Consider the following 20984-nt stretch of genomic DNA (forward strand, 5'->3'; position numbering starts at 1 on the left):
GGCTGGTCCTCTGCTGCTGAGCTGGGCTGGGCTCCTGGGATGGAGGGAGCTCATGGCAAGTGGTCAGCGCTGCAGAGAGACAGCCCTGCCCAGGAGCAGCTCCTCTGCAAGGCACAGCAGGGCTGAGGGCACTGCCTGCAGGCACTGAGGGGAGAGGAGCGAGGCAGAGAGAGGTTAGAGGCAGTCTGGTGTGTGAGGAAATTTGAGAGCTCACTGGAGGAGAAACCTTCACAGCCTTTCACATGGTAAGTGTCTGCATGAAGGGCAATGTATCTGTAGTTCCTGGGAAGATCTAAAGCTGGCACTTACCACAGCCTACGGGATCTTTCAGGAGGACTCTCACAGTTTCTCTAGTGTAGAGAAGTGTGATGTGCTCCAGAGCAGGGCTTCGCTGCTGCACTGTCAGAGGGACAGAGAATGATGGCTGCCTTCTGCGGATGGCTGCAGGGGTGTGCAGCCGGGTGTGCAGCCAGGGGTTTCCAGGGCTAGCCTTTAGAGCAGGGTCCCTGAGCCCCAGGAGGCTGTGTGCTGGGACAGTTCCTGTGTGCAGAGGTGGAGGGGAAGAGAGTCCTGGCATGGCAGCACTGCCAGGGAGCACCAGCGCTTGGTCTTCCAGAGCTGCTCTCTTTCCATTTCCACACTCTCCTTCTGAGCCCTTGTGTTGGTGTAAGGTCTGAGTGCTCTGACAGCTTGGTCACAGTCCTTCATTGTGGCAGTCCTGTGATTACAGGCAGGGACAGGCAATGGGCACTTCTGTGAGAGAGCTGGCCTCCATAACAGTGTTTCCGTAAAGAAAGATGATCTCCTCAAGGCAGTGCCTGAGGTCTTAGGTCTTCTTCCAAAATTACTCTCAAGAACATACTCAGGAAAGTGGCCCACAGATGAAAACACCAGTGTACAGCTAAACAGTGTGAGTGTGCAGGGTTGGGGCGTGCAGCAGTGTCCTTGTACAGCCAGGCCTCCTGGGAGAGACCTGAAGGACCAGCAGAACAGGGTCTGCTCTGTGCCTGTGTTCACTGGACACCCTGGGGAAGCTGCCCCAGGGCAATCACCACAGACTAGCCCCTCACAACCACCATTTCCAGCACTGACTTATCACTGCAGCTGGGAGAGGTTCTTTGACCCTCCACAGAGAAACACTGAATTACTAGGTCAAAAGTCCATGTTTGCCGTGTGTGGGTGAGATATAAGCATGCACATCACGTGCATGAGGTGAGATGAACCTGAGTGAGCACAAACGCCATCAGCTATTTGTAAGGTTTCCCTGCAGGCCTGTGAGACAGACAGCATCTTGAGGTCACTTCACGTTGGGAAAAACATCTCCTGGGAAACTACTCGAATGCAGCACGGGGATGTGCTTCCTTGAACTGAGGTCCCTTTGTCCATTTTTCTTGCCTTGGGGCATCCCAGGCGAGCATAGAGCAGGGCGACACACCACAGGGCTGAGGTGCCTGCCAGCTTCTGGGAGTGGCAAGTGGAGGCCAGAGAGACACTGTGACTCCCGCAAGTGCACTGCCTCTGCGTGTAAAAGGGAAAGAAAAGGGAAAGACTGTCTCTGAACACCCCTGTGTGCATAAGGAGTGCACAAGGCCAGCTCAGATGTGCACCCCTGACAGAACCTTGACATTTCTGTGTGTGACTCCAGAAACAAACCCCACTGGCCTAGTGAGATTCATCTCAGCTGTCTTGGATGGGTTCATTGCAAGTGCTCCTGTTTGCTACGTCACCCTTGCCTGTGATTCTGGATTGTGCCCTCAAAAGTGCCAGAGCAATCAGAGAGGTTTTGGCGTCCATGGAAAAGGCAGATGTCAAACCCATCTTCAGGAAGGGCAGGAACGAGAATTGGGAGAATGACAGACTGGTCAGCCTATCTCCATCCCTGGGAAGGAGATCTCTCAGGTGACAATTCCAGGCACTTGAAGGACAAGAAAGGGATTGCTGAACCAAAATGGGCAGGAGAAGGAAGGGCATGTTGAGTACATGGAATTTTGCAAGGCCTTTGACATGGTCTACCGTCGTGTCCTTTTAGCCAGATTGGTGCTATCTGGGCTGAAGAAGTAGACGTTATGGTAGGCGTGAAGTTGGCTGGATGATCAAACCCAAATGTCATCAGTGGTACAAAGTCCTCTGTGCAGCCAGTTACTAGCGGCATCCCTCAGTGACCAGCACTTGGGCCAACACTGTTGAATGTCTTTATTATCCTCATGTATGATGTGATGGAGTGCACTTTCAGCTCCTTTGTGGATGAAGCAAAGCTGGGTGGAGGCCTCGAACAACCTCATCTAGTTCAACCTGCCTTGAGCAGGAGAGTGAGACAAGATGATGTTCAGGGCTCTCTTCCAACCTGAGTTATTCTGTGATTCAATGAATCTTTCCCTTGAAGAGATTTTTGAAGACAGAATAGGCTGAGGAAAAGTTAAAAAAAAGGAGACAGAAGAGGAGATATAAAATCTGCCAACAGAAATACATCAGTTCCTGTGAAGAATGTTTCTCCACTCAAATAATTGGTAGGAAATATATTTGATAAATTTGATAAAACAAACATACTTTTATCCAGTCTGGTCCTGGGCCATAAGAAGGGTGATGGATGGGTACAGTATTGTGAGGTTGATTGTGTCTCAGAAAATGATAATCCAGCAGGAAGTATATGGCTGTGAAGGGGACTGTAAGGTCAGTTCTGTCTCTGGACTTGATAAGCCAGCAGCAGGAACATGGCTGGGAAAGTACCTCTGCCAAAGTACCCCATAGGCCCTATCCAGAAAGAGGGCTTGGATAGGGGTTGTCATGTCCATTTCACCTGAGTACGTGATGGGACAGCAGCAGGTACATGGTCGTATCTATCCGAGAAGCTGAAAGGCCAGCAGCAGTCCTGTGGTTTAGAAGATTATGACAAGGTTACTTCTCTCTGGTCAGGTGAAAGACCACAAGAAGGCTAATGGGTTGGGTTCCCTGCTTGATGGGTAGCTTCTGAGATGGTCGAGCTTTCCTTGTTAGTAGGAAAAAGCAGGAGAGAGAAAAAAATGTTGCAAAGTGCAACTTGGAAAGTGGAGACTGGATATCAGGAAGAAGAAATGTCACTCGAAGGGTAGTGCCATGGTGCAAGAGGTCACACAGAGGGAGTCTGGATCAGCCCATGGCTTTGTGTTTCAAGGAACAGCCAGTGAGGGTGGAGACACATCAGTGAAGGTATGGAAATGCTGGCATGAAAGCAAGGTGGGGAAGCAAGATGGGTCCCTCAGCCTGCAGGGAAACAGAGGCAGCTGTAGGACAGTGTATGAGTGTCCGTGGTGGAAATGGCAAAGGGAACTGACAAGGCTGGAAGGCACCAACAGTACCTAAGTCTTTGTCCCTTTGGCTGCGGCAGTTGTCTCTGCCACCGAGGCCTATGAGAAGGCATGTTGTCCTCACGGCACTGCGGCCTCATTGCCTCCTCGCAACTCCCATGGGGAAGCTGGAAGTTGCTGTGCCATTGCTGTCCTTTACTTGGCCTTGCACACCCCATGTCCCAGGAAAAGCCCTGAGCCATGCGTGAGGGACAGGACCCTCCTCCCTATGGGCTGGAGGTCATGGCTTGGTCTTTCTGCTTCATAAAACAAACCAAAGGGTTTTCTCAGCATTACAACTGCCTGCACAGTGCCTTTGCCTACCTGCAATCACAGCCTCCAATTATCTGCTCTAATGAGTCCATGGGGTCAGTAATGGCCCTCAGTGGGGCCCATTTATACTTCAAGGAACTTTGGGTTTTTGCTTTTGCCTTTGACTGCTTGAGAGGTTTGTTCAGTCTCTTCTCAGTACCTGTGTTCATGGACTTAGCCTCAAATACACCATGGGCTCATTAAAATGCCAAAAGCCCTAGCAAGCCATGACTCTTCCACCATTTCTTCAAGTATTGAAGACTTGTATAGCTACTTAAAGAGGTTTCAAGAGAGTAGGTAAAGAGGAGGTTTCCAATGAGCACTTTGAAGAAGCAGTACAAGAATTCTCCAGTTGATATTGATGCAGAATGTCTCCTAAGGAGGTGTGGACAGATAGGAAAAGCAGTCGCTTGAGGCTAGACATGGTATGGACAACCTTGCTCCTCACCTCTCCAATCTCATTATTGCTGTCATTGGCCCCCTGGGAATTACATAATTTTTCTTTACATCAGACTTCTCCACTGAAGGCTGCATCTGGTTGTTACAGCTTCTTTGCAGCAATTCCTACCCGCTTTCCTTAGAGAACTGGATGTAAACAGGCCCAGAGGGTGTTTTTTTTTAATTGGGCAAAAGAAAAAAAGAAGAAATAGTAAAACACAATAGAACTTAATCAACAATGAAATACACTTCTCAACTGTGTGGTTAGTTTAAGCAACTTCCAATGAGGGCCACTGCCACAATTGAAGAGTTGTCTAGAGGGAGTATGAGAGAGACTACGGAAAGACAATCAAGCTTTATCTCCCTGAAGCTCAAAGCAGGGTGATAGGTGAGAGGGATCTGAATGACCAAAGAGTAAGAGGAGGAAGACCTCTGGGAACAAGGGAAAGTGTATATGTCTAGACAGGCTTCTGAAGAGATGACTGCAGACATGGTGAGTTTAATAAGAACAGGTAGAAACACCTGGAAGGTTAGGGAGATTAAATACACAGCATGATAGACAGAGTACTGGCAAGGCAAGCACAGGGGAAGGTCAACACTTCTCCCACAGTTAATACACATTCTGAAAAATCATATTTTGGCAGGGTAGAAATTCCATGGACATTTTATTGAAAGTATTGAATCATTTCAGCTGATGAAAAAGTGGTTGTTTTGGTTTTTTTTTTTAAGTACCGAGAGCAGTTCTCAGGTTTCCAGGCAGAGGTCCGTGGTCTGACCGCAAGCACCCAGTGCAAACCTCTAGAGGCCCCTCGTGTATCTATCTGAGGTATTTGCCTGGGACTGGCAGTTATCAGAGAAGACTGATAGAGTCATGTCTTTTCCATCATTTACATCTAGTCTTCAAGACTTGTACACTTAATTAGATAAGTTTCAAGAGTGTAGTTAAACAGGAAGGTATGTAAAGAGCACTTGGAAGAAGTGATAGAAGAATTATCCAATTGATATAGATGCAGAGTGTCTCCTTAGGAGACGTGGACAGGTAGGAAAAGCAATCTCCTTGAGGTCCATCACTGTGTGGACAACCTTGCTCCTCACCTCCCCAACCCTGCCATGTGTTTCTGTTTGTATGGTTAGCTATGTTAGTGGGAAATCTATATTTATATGACACACATAGAGTTTAGATCCCTCCCAGAGCAGGTCTTAGATTTGCAGCCTATCCAGAAGTTGACCTTGGATCCCTCATCTCCCCAGCTACCCCAGAATCAGACAAACACACACACACAAATGGGTCCAGGATGGACCATTCTTGAGCTTGAAGGTCATAGAATCATAGAATATCTGAAGTTGGAAGGGACCCATAAGGATCATTGAGTCCAACTCCCTGCTCCTCACAGGACTACCTAAAACTAAATCATATGACTAAAAGCATCATCCAGACGCTCCTTGAAGTCTGGTGCCATGACCACTTCCCTTGGGAGCCTGTTCCAGGGACCAACCACCCTCTTAGTGAAGAACCTTTTCCTAATGTCCAATCTGAAATTCCCCTGATGCAGCTTCATACCATTTCCACGTGTTCTATCACTGGTCAAGAAAGAGAGGAGATCAGCACCTCTCCCTCCACTGCTCCCCTTGAGGAAGTTGTAGACTGCAGTGAGGGCCCAGCCAAGCCCCAGCCATGTCCCATGCAGAGGTCTGCAGACAGCCCTGTTCTGGGATCTGCCAAGGTCTGGGGAAGCAGAGAGGCCAGGCAGGGCTGGCTGTTCACCTGACGCAGGCACCAACTCCACCAGGAAGAAGAAGATGGCCAGAGAGCAAACCTAACCCATAAACTGGGGTGAACAGCCAGTGCTGGAAATGGCAATGTGAGACAAATGCCCCAGGCACCTTCCCAGTCTGTCCATACCACCAAGGGCACAGACCGGCCTCCTCTCTCGTGCATCTGCATGTCTTGGCTTTGCATCTCACACCCACCGGGGTATGTCCTCACCCTGCATGGTCACACAGCTCAGTCAACATTGGTGGTGTCCTCTCCCAGGCACTTTCCATCTCAGCCCAGGCCCTCCCCAGCAATCCCCACAACCCTGCTTTCCCTCCAGCCCAACCCAGCAGAGCAGCCCCGTCTGGGCTGGCAGTGCCCACTGCAGGGTGCTGCAGAGCTCTGGGCACTCACCCCACAGCCCCAGCCCTTCTGAAGGACACAGCAGTTCCTGGGGAACAGAGAGGGATCTCAGCCTCCTCCGCTGACCCAGGGCTGCAGGCTGGACATGGCACAAGGAAATGGAGATCAGTGAAAATCCAGGATTCCTGGTATCAACTCCAGGAGATGCCCACCACAGACAGCCTGTGCCCCTCAGTGCCAGCCCCTCTCCTCAGGCCAGCACAGGAGTCCTGGTCCAGCAACAGAGCAGCCCGCCCTGAGCGGGTGCCTGCAGAAAGACCTTTCTCTTTCTCATTGATTCCCCCCTGCAGGCACATAAATACTCCCTTGCTCTTCTCCAGGGACATCCCTGCTCCCCAGAGAGCCTTCCCCCAGGTGAACGTGTCCGCGCTGGCCTGTCCAGCCACTCCTAGTTCCCTCTTTATGCTCCCTGCAGGACACCGAGCTGGCGGTGCTGCTCTGCAGAGCAAGGGAGCTGTGGTGCCCTTTGGCCACGGGGTGACCCTGCACTGGCCATGCCAGACAGGGTGCTGAGCAGACCGAGCCGAACAGGGTTCACTGTTGCTGAGCCCTTTTCCATCTTCCCTCATGGCACAGTAGCCAAGGATGGCACTGGGCAGGACCATGGTGTGTCTCTAATGGCACAAAGGGCAGGGGAGGGCTGCACTAGATCCAGCCCTTGGGCTTTCCAAGAGGGTGTTCTGAAGCACTCTCCAGTCTTACATTGCTTTGCCTGCTGTCTCCTCACAGCCTCTTCTGGCATTGCAGGGCCCTCGATAGCCCTTATACTCTTCAGGTTCCCCTTTTTCTCTGGGATACTATACTTTGGATGGTCATTCATTATATGAAGTGCCACTCACTCCCCACCCAGACTCACACACTGTCCCTGGAAATCCCCTGGCAGCTCCTGATTGCTCTCCAGGATGGCATCTGCCATCAGCCCCACTGCGGGTGGGACAGCAACCGTCAAAGACTAGTTGCTGGCTGCATGGACATGTGCCACCAAGAAGGCTGCTCATGGTCCAGCCCTCGGTCCCTAATGATTGTCTCATGGGATGAGATTGACTCCCTGCATCCATGGAGAACCCCAGAAGGCCAAGAGGCCTTCTCAGGAAGCAGCTTCTTGGGGGCATCCCTGATACCAGCTTTGGAAGTACCCACCCAGCTTTCTGCCCCTGCCTTGAGGAGCCCCTTTGGTGACAGTGGTGCTAGCAGGGAGGCCAGCTCTGACACAGTGGTTCACATGGCCTGCTCCTGCCCAGAGCCACAGAGATGGCACTGTAGAGACAACAGGACTGTCATAAGTTACCTGAGACCTTAGGGGTAACACAACTGAAAAGGAAAGCAGCACACAGCATGGAAATGAAGAGAGATCAGCACTGAAAAGACAGACCAGGTCTTGCTGCTGTCCTTGGCCATGGTTCCAGGGGAGAAGCAGCCCCAACTCGCAAGTGGCAAAGAGAGAGTGCTCACCGAGGCAGCGAGGAGCAGCCCCAAGGAATACCAGTGTTGCTCCTCCACGGGGCAGCTGAGCATTTGCCTCCTGAACGCCTCCTGCATGCTGGGGCTGCTCCCCCAGCTCCAGAGGAGATATAAGAGATGGGAACGGAGACAAATAATTTTCTACTGGTTTCTTTATTGAGTTTGTCTAAACAGGGAGCCTGGATCCATATGTACCTGAGGTCTGCTGTTAAATTAAAAATAGGAAGGAGGCATAGAATAATATTATCATAGGTATAAACCAAAACAAAACAACCCCCTCACAAAAAAAAAAAAACAGAAAAAAATAAAGACACTTGTGAATAAAAGTTAGTCTTGACTTTTCCTGAGATACAGTAGGAGCATTAGTGGGATAATGGGCACCTTATTAATCTGATGTAGCAGGTATCCAAATAGTTTCCAAAGGGCATCCTTGAGCTCCTTGTTCCTCATGCTGTAGATGAGGGGTTTCACTGCTGGAGGCACCACCAAGTACAGAAATGCCACCACCACATCCAGGGACAGGGAGGAATTGGAGAGGGGCTTCAGGTGAGCAAATACACCGGTGCTGACATAAAGGGAGACCACGGCCAGATGAGGGAGGCATGTGGAAAAGGCTTTGTGCCGTCCCTGCTCAGAGGGGATCCTCAGCATGGCCCTGAAGATCTGCACGTAGGATAACAAAATGAAAAGAAAACAAACAAAAACTAAATAACAACTTAATATAAGAAGCCCGACTTCCCTGAGGTAGGATTGTGAGCAGGAGAGCTTGAGGATCTGGGGGGATTTCACAGAAGAACTGGTCCACAGCATTGCCCTTGCAGAGGGGGATTGAAAATGTATTGGCAGTGTGCAGGAGAGCATTGAGAAACCCACTGCCCCAGGCAGCTGCTGCCATGTGGACACAAGCTCTGCTCCCCAGGAGGGTCCCATAGTGCAGGGGTTTGCAGATGGCAATGTAGCGGTCTTAAGACATGACAGTGAGAAGGGCACACTCTGCTCCAAGCAAGAAGAAAAGCAGAAAGACTTGTGCAGCACATCCCAAGTAGGAGATGGCCCTGGTGTCCCACAGGGAATTGGCCATGGCTTTGGGGACAGTGGTTGAGATGGAGCCCAGGTCGAGGAGGGAGAGGTTGAGGAGGAAGAAGTACATGGGGGTGTGCAGGCGGTGGTCACAGGCTATGGCTGTGATGATTAGGCCATTGCTCAGGAGGGCAGCCAGGTAGATGCCCAGGAAGAGCCAGAAGTGCAAGACCTGCAGCTCCCACGTGTCTGCAAATGCCAGGAGGAGGAACTTGGTGATGGAGCTGCCGTTGGACATTTGCTGTTTCTTGGCATGGGGGTACTGTTCAAAAATAGAAAAAACAAGGAAAAATTATGACAGACTTCTCTGAGCAAAGCCACTCTGTTTTTCATAGAAATCCACCCCCTTAAAAAAAAAAAAAATTGAAATGCATTTCCTTTCTCTGGTTTGTGCTGGCTGAATGTGCTGTGAGGAGCAGGACCTCTGCCCAGGTGCTGCCAAGGAGCCAGCTTTTCTCTGCTGCAATGGGTACATGGGAACTGGTTTGTGACAGCTCCAATGTTCCCAAGGGATGTCAGATGTAATCCGTCCTTAATGGAAAAGATCAATATCTGCACTCATGACTCTCAAGAGCGTGGGCTGCAGAAGAGAGGCTTAGCATGTCCTTGTAAGAATTTTGTCTGTGTTTTTTATTTTCGACCATCACATCTGGTGAGTGGGTGTTTTTAGGGGTAGAAATCCTCATTTTTATGACTGAAAATGTGAAGAGTCTTGAGACAGGACAGGCAAAAGGGCTCAGCTCTCTGTGGCTTAGTGCAGTCAGGTGAGCTGCAGTGTCTATTAGTCTGTTACCCAGCTGCCCTGCTCTTTCGCTTGTGCTGCCTCAAAGATGACTTCACACCTAAATTACTCATTAAAAAAAACCCAACAAACTGGACTCTGATGAAAGCAGGGGAGCACTGTTTCAAAGGGCAGATCTGCAAACTCTTCTCTTTCCCACCCCAGAGGTGGAGTTGTGATGGAGAGAACATGATATGACCCCTCATGGAGAGAAGCATAGGACTCTGAGAGGAGAGTACTGACCTCCAAGGAAAACCTCAGCACTCCCTAGGATCCTACAGAAGAGCTGTGCCTTTCTGGAATGCAGCTCACAACCCAGCAGGATAGGCAAAGCAGAGAGTCAAGTGTGCCGAAGATGGGATGTCCTAAAGGGAGAGTCAGCTCATTGCCCAGCAGACAATGACCAGAAGACATCTCCAGTGAAGGACCAAAAGAGAGCTGGCTGAATGTGCTTGTTTGCAGTTTCCTCCCACCCTCTGCCCATATCTCTGCTGCTTGGAGCTGTCCCTGCCAGGAGCTGGTTCTCTGTCCCCATCCCTCCTCCCTGTCAGTGCTCACAGACCCCATCCCTGTGTGCTGTGTGCTCAGCTCTGCTCTGCAGACACCTCCTGGCAGCAGGGCACTGTGCAATGTCTTCTCTATGTGCAGGCTCTGATGGGAACATCAGACCAACCCTGATGAGGCGGGAAAAGTGATATTCGTGCTGTCTGTAAGCCACGGTGTGTTGATTTCTGATACTCCCTGCTTTATTCACCTCTACGAATAACAGATTTGGAATTTCAGTGCCTCCTCCTGAAATGAGACATTAATTTCTATGTTCCTTTGCCCACCCAGACAACCCAGAGTAGAAGATTGAAAGAACAGGATCCTTCCTTTTCAGGTAGCCCCTGCCTCGCTGTGCTTCTTGAAAAGTCCCCTGGGAATGTCCTGTAATGATCTGAAGATGTGAGCAGCCCTGACCCATGGAGCACCATCTCTACAGCAGGACCTTGTTCTGCTAGGGGTTGCTCCTTCTACCCACAGCTTCTCCCCACAGCGCTGTGGGCAGGCTGAGTGCTGACCCTGGCGGGTGGCAGAGTCCCTGACCCAGCACACAGCCCTCCAGGGTGCAGGGGCCCTGCTCTGAAGGACAGCCCTGGGCACCCCTGGCTTCACACCTGGCTGCACACCCCTGCAGCCATCCGCAGAAGGCAGCCATCATTCTCTGTCCCTCTGACAGTGCAGCAGCGAAGCCCTGCTCTGGAGCACATCACACTTCTCTACACTAGAGAAACTGTGAGAGTCCTCCTGAAAGATCCCGTAGGCTGTGGTAAGTGCCAGCTTTAGATCTTCCCAGGAACTACAAATACATTGCCCTTCATGCAGACACTTACCATGTGAAAGGCTGTGAAGGTTTCTCCTCCAGTGAGCTCTCAAATTTCCTCACACACCAGACTGCCTTTAACCTCTCTCTGCCTCGCTCCTCTCCCCTCGGTGCCTGCAGGCAGTGCCCTCAGCCCTGCTGTGCCTTGCAGAGGAGCTGCTCCTGGGCAGGGCTGTCTCTCTGCAGCGCTGACCACTTGCCATGAGCTCCCTCCATCCCAGGAGCCCAGCCCAGCTCAGCAGCAGAGGACCAGCCCAAGGCAGCACTTTCTCTGCCCCCTCGGGGCTCCCTCTGGGTGTCCCTGGGGCTCCAGGGGAACCTGCTGTGAAACAGGTTGGACTAATCACTGATGCTCCCTCCCACATCTGGGAAGAGATGCTTCTTTCCAGCAGTGTCATTTCTCCTATCAGTCACAGATCTACGCCTAAGACTTAGCTTGCCTTGTCCCATCATTAGACAGGTGTGGTGGGTTGACCTTGACTGGATGCCAGGAACTCACCAAGCTGCTCTACCACTTCCCTCCTCAGCTGGACAGGGAAGAGAAAATATAACAAAAGGTTTGTGGGTCGAGATAAGGACAGGGAGATCACTCACCAATTACCATCACAGGCAAAAAACAGACTCGAGTTGTGGAAACAAATTTATTTTATTGCCAATCAAATCAGAGTAGGGTAATAAGAAATAAAATAAAATCTTAAAACACCTTCCCCCCACACCTCCCTTCTTCCCGGGCTCAACTTCACTCCCAATTTTCTCTACCTCCTCCCCCTGAGCAGCGCAGGAGGACAGGGAATGGGGGTTGCGCTCAGTTCATGATGCGTTATTTCTGCTGCTCCTTCCTCCTCAAACTCTTCTGCTGCTCCAGCGTGGGGTCCCTCCCACGGGAGACAGTCCTCCACCAACTTCACCAATGTGGATCCTTCTCATGGACTGCAGTTCTTCACGAACTGTTCCAGTGTGGGTCCTTTCCCATGGGGTGCAGTCCTTCAGGAATGGACTGCTCAAGCAAGGGTCCCCCATGGGATTACAAGTCCTGCCAGCAAACCTGCTCCAGTGTGGGCTCCTCTCTCCACAGGTCCACAGGTCCTGCTAGGAGCCTGCTCCAGTGCAGCCTTCCCACAGGGTCACAGCCTCCTTTGGGCATCCACGTGCTCTGGCGTGGGGTTGTCCACGGACTGCAGGTGGATAGCTGCTCCACCATTAACCTCCGTGGGCTGCAGGGGGACAGCCTGCCTCACCATGGTCTTCACCACGGGGTGCAGGGGAACCTCTGCTCCAACACCTGGAACACTTCCTCCCCCTCCTTCTTCGCAGACCTTGGCATCTGCAGAGTTGTTTCTCTCACATATTCTCACTCCTCTCTTCCGGCTGCAGTTGTGCAGCAGTTTTTCCCCCCCTTCTTAAATATGTTATCACAGAGGTGCTACCAGCATTGCTGATGGGCTCAGCCTTGGCCAGCAGCGGGTCCATCTTGAAGGCAGCTGGCATTGGCTCTATTGGACACAGGGGAAGCTTCTAGTAGCTTCTCAGAGAAGTCACCCCTATAGCCCCCCCTTACCAAAACCTTGCCACGCAAACCCAGTACAAAAGGACAATCAGACTGTGACCGGGAGGGATCTCCTTTAGCCCTGCTGAGGGCAGGGATGCAGCTGAGTCAACTGAGGCATCTCATTTGTGGGTTTGCAGTCCTGGGGCTAGAACGTGACTTAGCTCCCTCTAATGCAGACCATAAACCCATAGGAGGTGGGATTGCTCTTGCATCAGGTGTTCAGGTGTGCACAAAAGAGACACCTGCATGTGAGCTCCTTGTCTCAGCTCCTATGCTGATTAATGGATATGGAGGGCAGGATTGGACTGTTCAGACACAACGCTTGATGAAGTTTAAGGTGGCAGGGGTGGTTGAAGATATGTGCAGGTAACTGCAAGCTCAAATCGAGCAGTTCATAGAGACAGGGCAACATCCGAGGGCATCCTCTTCGAGGCTGTTGGGAATTTCCTTTGGCCAACTCAAGTGACAGCTGATGCCCAAAATAAGGGCAACTTAACCTGTCCCCAACCATTATGTTCAGGGTGGCCTATAGAGTTATTCATCTGAACAACTGGAGTCGTGCCATAGAGAGAGCTCAGTCTCTCTCTCTCTCTTCTCCAAGAGTATTTACTAGGTCTCCACAGAGTACATTAACAGTTCTTCCATGTTCAGCCCCACATTGCCTACCAGAACTCAGGGCAGCTACACAATTTAATTTTCAAATCCAGGCCCAATGAGCTACATGAGTTGCCAGAGCTATCAGGGACAGCACAGGACCTACAGGAAAGCAATTCTCATTCAGGGCGGGTGCGTTACAGACACCCCAAAGAGCATTGCAGAGAGTGGATTTGGTTCCTGTGTGCCTTTGACTGTTGCCATCACTCAGAGACATCAGTCGTCAGATGCCATCAGAGAGGCAAGGTCTGTCCCTTCTCTACCCAACAGCTGCAGGCATTGCATGAACACAAAGCACATCACACTGGGGTCTTTACTCACTCCCTTGATGATACAGTCAGGGAATACACCAATCATTTTAGCAGTGTGCCTGGATACATCTTGTCTTCAAAGAAGACATCCTACAAGCTCAGCAATGGTTCAGATCAAAACTCAATTGAAACTTCAAAGGGAATTCAAAGGCACCAAGATGAGCTTTTGGTATTTCAGGAACAGCTAAAGAAGGAAGAGAGATACTGTGGGACCACTGCTAATTTTAGAAAGAGTAGGTGTAGGTAGATCTGAGATAGTCTATGTCCTCTTTGCCTCAGTTACCACCAGAGAGGTCTCGCAGGCCTTTGACCTTTGAGGCAGGACTCAGGATGGGAAAAAACAACAGTAGATGGGGATCAAGCCAAGGGTTACTTGAGCAAACTACACCCTTACCAGTTCATGGGACTGGAGGGGCTGCATCCAAGTGCTGACAGAGATTTTCACCAGGAGGTGCTGGTCTGCTGTGATCCCAGTAAGAAAGGCCCTCAGACTCTGTGAGGTATCTTTTAAAACACTGTTCATTAGCGCTAACACTATAAGGAGAGAATCCTGCAGATAATCTTCAGTCCCTTTAGATGGTGGGAACCCCAGGTGGTGTAGCATTGAATGGACCTCTGACCCCCACACAGCATGCCTTGCAGACCCCACCCATAGTATAGATGCCCCTGTTTTGGTCATTTAAGCTACTATAGGATTTTCTTACAGCGAAACAACTCCATTCATCATCTCTGCAGTCAAACAGAAACGATATTCTTATGAGAACTTCCTGCTGCACTGTTAGGTACAGGCAAGGACATGCAGGAGGAGGTACTGAGTGTGAGCTACCTGCAGCTCCTCTGGGACAATGAGCTGCTGAGGTTGTCCTGCGGCCAAGGGATCTGCGCAGCACAGCACAGGTGTGAAGGCCAGGCTGTACGTGCAGCGCAGCATGGCTTGATGTACAATGGTCAGGATCGGTGCTCAGGTTTCCCTGTTAGAAGTCTGCACTCCACCCTGGTGCCACAGCTGAGGTGCTGCGGCCCAAATGTGCACAGCCAGGAAGTGGATGGCAGGCAGGAGGAGCTGGAGCCCAGTGGTTTGTCACACAGCTGTGATGGTTTTGGATTAAATGGGATGTGGTGGGACAGCTTGTTCACATGGGGTTCTGCAATGGAGGAATACAGCCTCTACTGGAGAGACTGGCAAGAAAATTGAGTATGAGCGATGCCCCCTGTGTTCTCCTCCTGTGAAGGCGGACAACCAGCAGTGGATGGGGATCAACTCAAGAGTAACTTGAGCAAACTCAACCACCATTACAGAAATGGAGATGGGTGTTTTGACCAGACCCTTGAACACAAGTATTGGTATGCCATGACACCTGAGATTCCACTTTTTGGTCCAGAGGATTGTGATGCCCCTTGAGGTGTCATGGAATATCTCCTGACCCATGCGGTGTTTTAGGCTTTGGGGAGAATCAGAACAACACCTCTGACTGGAGTAATTTCACCTTCAATGCTGAAATAAGGGGTAGATGGAGGGACTTCAGACCTTCCAGGCACTGGAAGGTTAGGTCTTCAGAGATCCAAAATGAAGATAATGGTCTTGTAGCAGTGTCCATCACGTAAAAATTTGGCCTGCTTTCTGCTTTGCACCAGTTTGGGATCTGTCCCTTGACATTTTTTGGTGAAAAAATAAACTTCTCACACATATGAACACGCACACACACTAGACATAAGGGTAAAATATAGAGAGCAGAAATGAGTTGGGGCAATATTGTCTGAGAGATGTTACCATGAAATGATAACAAAGAGTTAACGGTGAGAGGAAAAGCACTGTTCTAAAAACTTCATGCCAGAGGCTAAATACTGTTAAGTTATACCTGTCTTGTCAAGTAAGAATGAATGACAGGAATAAAATTAAAGAAATTAAGTTTATCATCATCAAGAAGAAGAAATTTTAGAGCATGGTACTGTTACTGTTTTTAGTGAAAATAGAAGTAAGTCCATAATATGGCCGCTAAGCCCCCACCCAGCCGCTCGTTCACTCCCCTCTCCTGAGGGATGGGGAGAGAATCGGAATGGCAAAGTGAGAAAAACTCATGGGTTAAGATGAGGAGACTTGAATAGGTAAAACAAAAGCTGTGCCCAGAAGCAAAGCAAAATAAGGAATTAATTCATTGCTTCCCATCGGCAGGCAAGTGTTTAGTCATTTCCAGGAAAGCAGGGCTCCATCATGAGTAATGGTTACTTGGGAAGAGAAATGACATAACTCCAAACATCCCCCCCCTTCCTCCTTCTTCCCCCAGCTTTTATTGCTGAGCATGATGTCATATGGTATAGAATATCCCTTTGGTCAGCTGGGTTCAGGTGTCTTCACTGTGTCCTCTCCTAACTTCTTGCCCACCCTCAGCTGACTCACTGGCAGGGAAGCATGAGAAATAGCAAAAACCTTGGCACTGTGCAGGCACTGTTCAGCAATAGCTAAAACCTGGGTGTTATCAATAGTTGTTTCGTAATAAATCCAAAACATTGCACCATACCTGCTGCTATGAAGAAAATTAACTCCACTCTAGCCATACTCAGTAAATTGAATCTCCCCTCCCATGGCATACCTGATAGCAGTTCCATCTAATTCCCTGTCCATTGCAGACCAACCATTTGCAATACAATTGTGGGCACAAGACAAACTCTTCTTGGAGTCTTGCAAAAACACTCAGGTCTCAAAGAGCACAGAGGTGCCTCAGGGAGGTCCTCTTCTCCCCAAAATGTGCTTCTTCCAATGGTGTTTCTCAGATCCATGAATGGTGAATGGAGAAGCATGGTCATCCCCTGAGGATGAGATGGAAAGCCTTGAGAGCTTCTTAACTTTTCAGTTAGTGATTAGGCAGTGATTGGCAGTGTGTAGGGATGCGAGAGAGAGTGGAGGGAAGTCAGCAGGAAGCAAGGTGATGGTTCAGGGCTTTAGTACATCCTGACAACCATGTCCAAGCCCAGAAATGGAAAGAAGTTGATGTCTGAGGGTGGAGGAGGAGTAGGTGTGCCCTGGGAGTGTTGCTGAAGAACCCTGCACAATGCAGGGGTTATTTGAGAAGTTTCCATCACGTGAGCATGCCTCAACCTGGGAGACAGGGAATACCCACTGTTGCAAGTGGCTGAACACTGCTCATCACGAACTGATCTTCCTGTCTTCCTCTCCTTCACTACCTAAACTTGCCTGGAATTCAGGAAACATCCATGAGCCCGGAAAACACATGAATCTCCTGGCATGATGTCCCATTACTGTAGGGGAAGTGTGAAGATTCTGTGAGACACGTGAGAATGCAAAGAGAGAGCAGTGTGTGCATAGCAGAGGGTGTGATACAGGCCAGAAGAGGACCTGAAATAGCAAGGGGCAGTCATGCTCATGTGGAATAGTTCAAGTTGTGATTTTAAGGCAGCAGAGGAAGAAGGAGGATGTGCAGTGCAGTGCTGGGATATGGAGCTAAATTGAGGGTGCAAGCAAGTCTGGGACTGGGACATCATAGGTGATTGAGGAACATTAGCCTGGCTATGAAAGAAGCTGGATGGGTTTTTGGGAACTCACAGGCATTGCCAAATTCCCAGAAAACCACAGCTCTGTGTTTAAAGCAACAGAATCTACCACCAACCTGCACTCCCCGACACACATTCACAATCACAGAGCCCTAAGCAATGCATGAGGGAGAAGACGTCCTGTACCAGGCCCTGGGGGTCAGGGCTTGGCCACTATGGTGATAAACAAACACCAAGGGCTTACATGGCATCAGACCCACCAGCACATTCCCTTTACCATCTGCAACCAATGTCTCCAGGATTTTGCTTAATGAGCCCCCAGGGACCAACATGTTGACTGGTCATTCCCTTCATGGCTTTGTGAGTGTTGGCCCTCAGTGAGGCCTGCAACACCCTCAGAAATGTGGGTTTTTTCTTCTGCCTTCTGCTCCTTCAGAGGTCCGTTCATTCTTTCAGTATCTGCAGTTCAGGAACTTGGCACCAGAGGGCTCATTAACATGCAAAACACCCTAACAAGCCAAGTCTGTGGGCATAATTTTCCCTAATTCTTTAAGTTTTCTGTGGCTAATTTGAGAAATTTCAAGAGTGTGGCCAAGCAGAGAAGATTTAAATAATAAGGAACAATAAATCAGGATTTCTTCTTTTTCCACTTTTCTTTATTTTTCTGCTTACAGAACAAGTGATATCAGCCTTGTCCAGTCCAGAGCATCTCCTGATGAAGCCTGAATATGCAGGAACGGTAAGATCATTTCTGTCAGACACTGCATGGGCCATCTTTGTCCTGTGTCCTATCGTCACATTGGTCATTTCTCCCAGTGGCCACCTGGGACTTGCATCTTGATTTCACAAAGCTAAGCTTTTTCCACTAAAGTCTGTAGCTGAATGATTCAGTCATTTGCACCAATTCCCACCTGCTGTATTTGGAGAACCTGCTGCACACAGTCACAAAAGAATGTTTCTTACCTGCCAATAAAATATATATATATACATAAAGATAGCAAAAAGAAAGAAACAGTTCAGTAAAAAATAATATATGAAGTCCAAGTTTCCTCCACTGAAGTCCACTTTCCGCTGTGGCTAACCTTAGTGGAACACTTTCAGTGAGATACATAGGAAAACAGGTAGAAACACAACTGAGGAGCTGGCTAAAGAGTCCACCAGGCAGACTGCTGAAAGACAAGGCAAGCTTTAAACTGCCTGAAGCTCAGGGCAGCACCCGGGTAGCTGACAGGTGTCTGAATGGGTGGAGACCAACGGGAGGAGGAAAGCTGGATGGACATTAGAAAATACACACGCCCAGGTAGTCTGCTGAAAAGATGCCTTTAGAAGTGGTCAGTTCAAGCAGGACATGTGGAAACGTGAAAGAGTGCTGAGAGTAAATACACAGTATACTAGGCAGAGCAGTGTCATGGATGTAATAGGGGAGATCGGTATTTCTTCTCTTAGTGTAGTACAGGGGCTGGAAATGTCCATGTTGGCATCATTGGAAAATATTGCCTGTGGATGAAAATGTTCGATGCATTTGAGCTAATGAATGAAAAACCTGCTCATATTTTTCTTTAAATGTTGAGAACCGTTCCTCATCTTTCCAGGCAGGACTCAGTACCCAAGCACAGGCCTGTCACTGCAGTGGTTGTACAGCTGGGCCCAGAGGGTGCTCTGCGATAGAAATGTAGGCACCAAAGGAGCTCCACCCTGAGCCTTGCACAAGCTGTTGGAACTCAAGGATAGATGTGCTTCAGGGAGGTCTTCCTCTCAACAAAATGCACTTTCTCAACTGGTAGTTAGGGGTCCATGAATGTTGAATGGAGAGACAGGGACATTTCTGGAAGGGGAAATGGAAAGCCCTGCTGAGAAACCTGGCTGCTGCCTGGTGCAGGTCCAGAGAATCAGCTGCCAGGGAAGTAGGTGTTGTTCAGGAAAATGTCCGAACCAGGTACCCCACCCGGAGAGCATGGGGTAGCTTTCACCCAGACCCAACCATCCTTTTGGCTCTTTTCAGCCAGCTCTTGATTCAGAACATTGGCTTTCCTCATTGCTCTCCAATAGCATTTAATTTTCTTTATTGACAGCACCAGTCATTAATCCATGCTGTGGTTTAACCTGGCAGGTGGCCAAACAACACACAGCTGTTCACTCACTCTCCGCCTGCAGTGGGATGGGGGAGAGAATCGGAAAAAAAAATTTAAAATCATGGATTGAGATAAAGACTGTTTAATAGAACAGAAAAGGAAGGGAAAATAATGATAATAATAATGATGATGGAATATAGAAAATAAGTGATGCAAAATACAGTTTCTCACCCCCTGCCAACCGATGCCCAGCCAGTCCCTCAGTAGCGATCGCTACCTCCCGGACCATGCCTCCTAGTTTATATACTGAGCATGATGTCATATGGTTTGGAATATCCCGTTTGCCAGTTGGGTTAGCTGTCCTAGCTATGCTCCCTCCCAGCTTCTTGTGCACCTGGCAGAGCATGGGAAGCTGAAAAGTCCTTGACTTGCGTAAACATTACTTAGCAACAACTAAAACATCAGTGTGTTACCAACATTCTCCTCATACTAAATCCAAAACACAGCACTATAGCAGCTATTAGGAAGAAAATTAACTCTATTCCAGCCAAAACCAGGACAGTATCCACCCCTTATTCTATACCATCTACGTCATGCCCAGGTCTCATTTTTTCTAAAACATTCCAATTAATCACCACCACTTTTCCTGCCTTTTGATTATATACACACAGGTATCATTCCCTTAGTCCATGGGCCATCCCTCTAAAATGTCCATTGAGTTCATTTAGTCCATGACTTTGGGCTCCATCTGTCATAACAATCTTTCAGGGCAGGAGAGATGGTGTGTGGTATTGGATTGTTGCATGCTGAAGCCAGTTCTGATTCCATTATCGCCGCGCTCGTCTGGTTCTATCATCACTGCACTTTGCTTGGTTTCATCAAAGTTCATTCTTCATTAATCTGGGTGATACTTACTGCAATACCATTGATATGGCATATAGCAACCATAGAAGTGATGACATGCAGTATTATATAGCAATTAACATCATACAATTCATATGTTCATAGTTCATTGGCTATTTTCACTCAAAATCAAATCCCCTTGAGGTACACACCAGACTTCCCCATCCTTTTGCGTTACCCACCAAGTGCACCCAGGTCCTTGAGCAAAAGCAATCTCACAAATGGGTTTTCCCTTGCCAGAGGCAGGAGTAACCCAGACTGTCTTCCCCAGCATATTTCTTATGTGCACGACAGGGACTTTATCCTCTTTTAAAGTAGGTAAGGGTTTTGATTGGGCAGGGCCAGCTCAAGTGAAAGATCCTCTAGTGTTGACTAACCAGGTGGCCTTTGCTAAATGTGTGTCCCAATGCTTGAATATCCCACCACCCATTGCTCTCAGCGTAGTCTTTAGCAGTCCATTGTATCGTTCGATTTTCCCAGAGGCTGGTGCATGGTAGGGGATGTGATATACCCACTCAATGCCCTGCTCTTTGGCCCAGGTGTCTATGAGGGTGTTTCGGAAATGAGTCCCGTTGTCTGACTCAATTCTTTCTGGGGTGGCATGTCGCCACAAGACGTGCTTTTCAAGGCCCAGGATGGTGTTCCAGGTGCTGGCATGGGGTACAGGATATGTTTCCAGCCATCCTGTGGTTACTTCCACCATGGAGAGCACATAGTGCTTGCCTTGGCGGATTTGTGGGAGCGTGATATAATCAACCTGCCAAGCCTCCCCATATTTATATTTCAACCATCGTCCACCATACCAAAGAGGCTTTACTTGCTTGGTTTGCTTGATTGCAGCGCGTGTTTCACATTCATGGATAACCTGTGCAATAGCGTCCATGGTCAAGTCCACCCCTCGATCACGAGCCCATCTACATGTTGCATCTCTTCCTTGATGGCCTGAGGTGTCACAGGCCCACCGAGCTATAAATAATTCACCCTTATGTTGCCAGTCCAGATCCACCTGAGCTACTTCAATCTTTGCAGCCTGATCTACCTGCTGGTT

The 20984-nt window shown here is 49.2% G+C and overlaps 1 pseudogene; it reads right to left on the bottom strand.

Annotated features, from left to right (window-relative positions):
- Positions 1-7876: 7876 nt before the first annotated feature.
- Positions 7877-9350, bottom strand: LOC142083309 (olfactory receptor 14A16-like; annotated as a pseudogene).
- Between the last annotated feature and the right edge of the window lie 11634 nt (positions 9351-20984).

The sequence above is a fragment of the Calonectris borealis genome, chromosome 5 (assembly GCF_964195595.1).
Source record: "Calonectris borealis chromosome 5, bCalBor7.hap1.2, whole genome shotgun sequence".
In the NCBI taxonomy this organism is placed as follows: domain Eukaryota; kingdom Metazoa; phylum Chordata; class Aves; order Procellariiformes; family Procellariidae; genus Calonectris; species Calonectris borealis.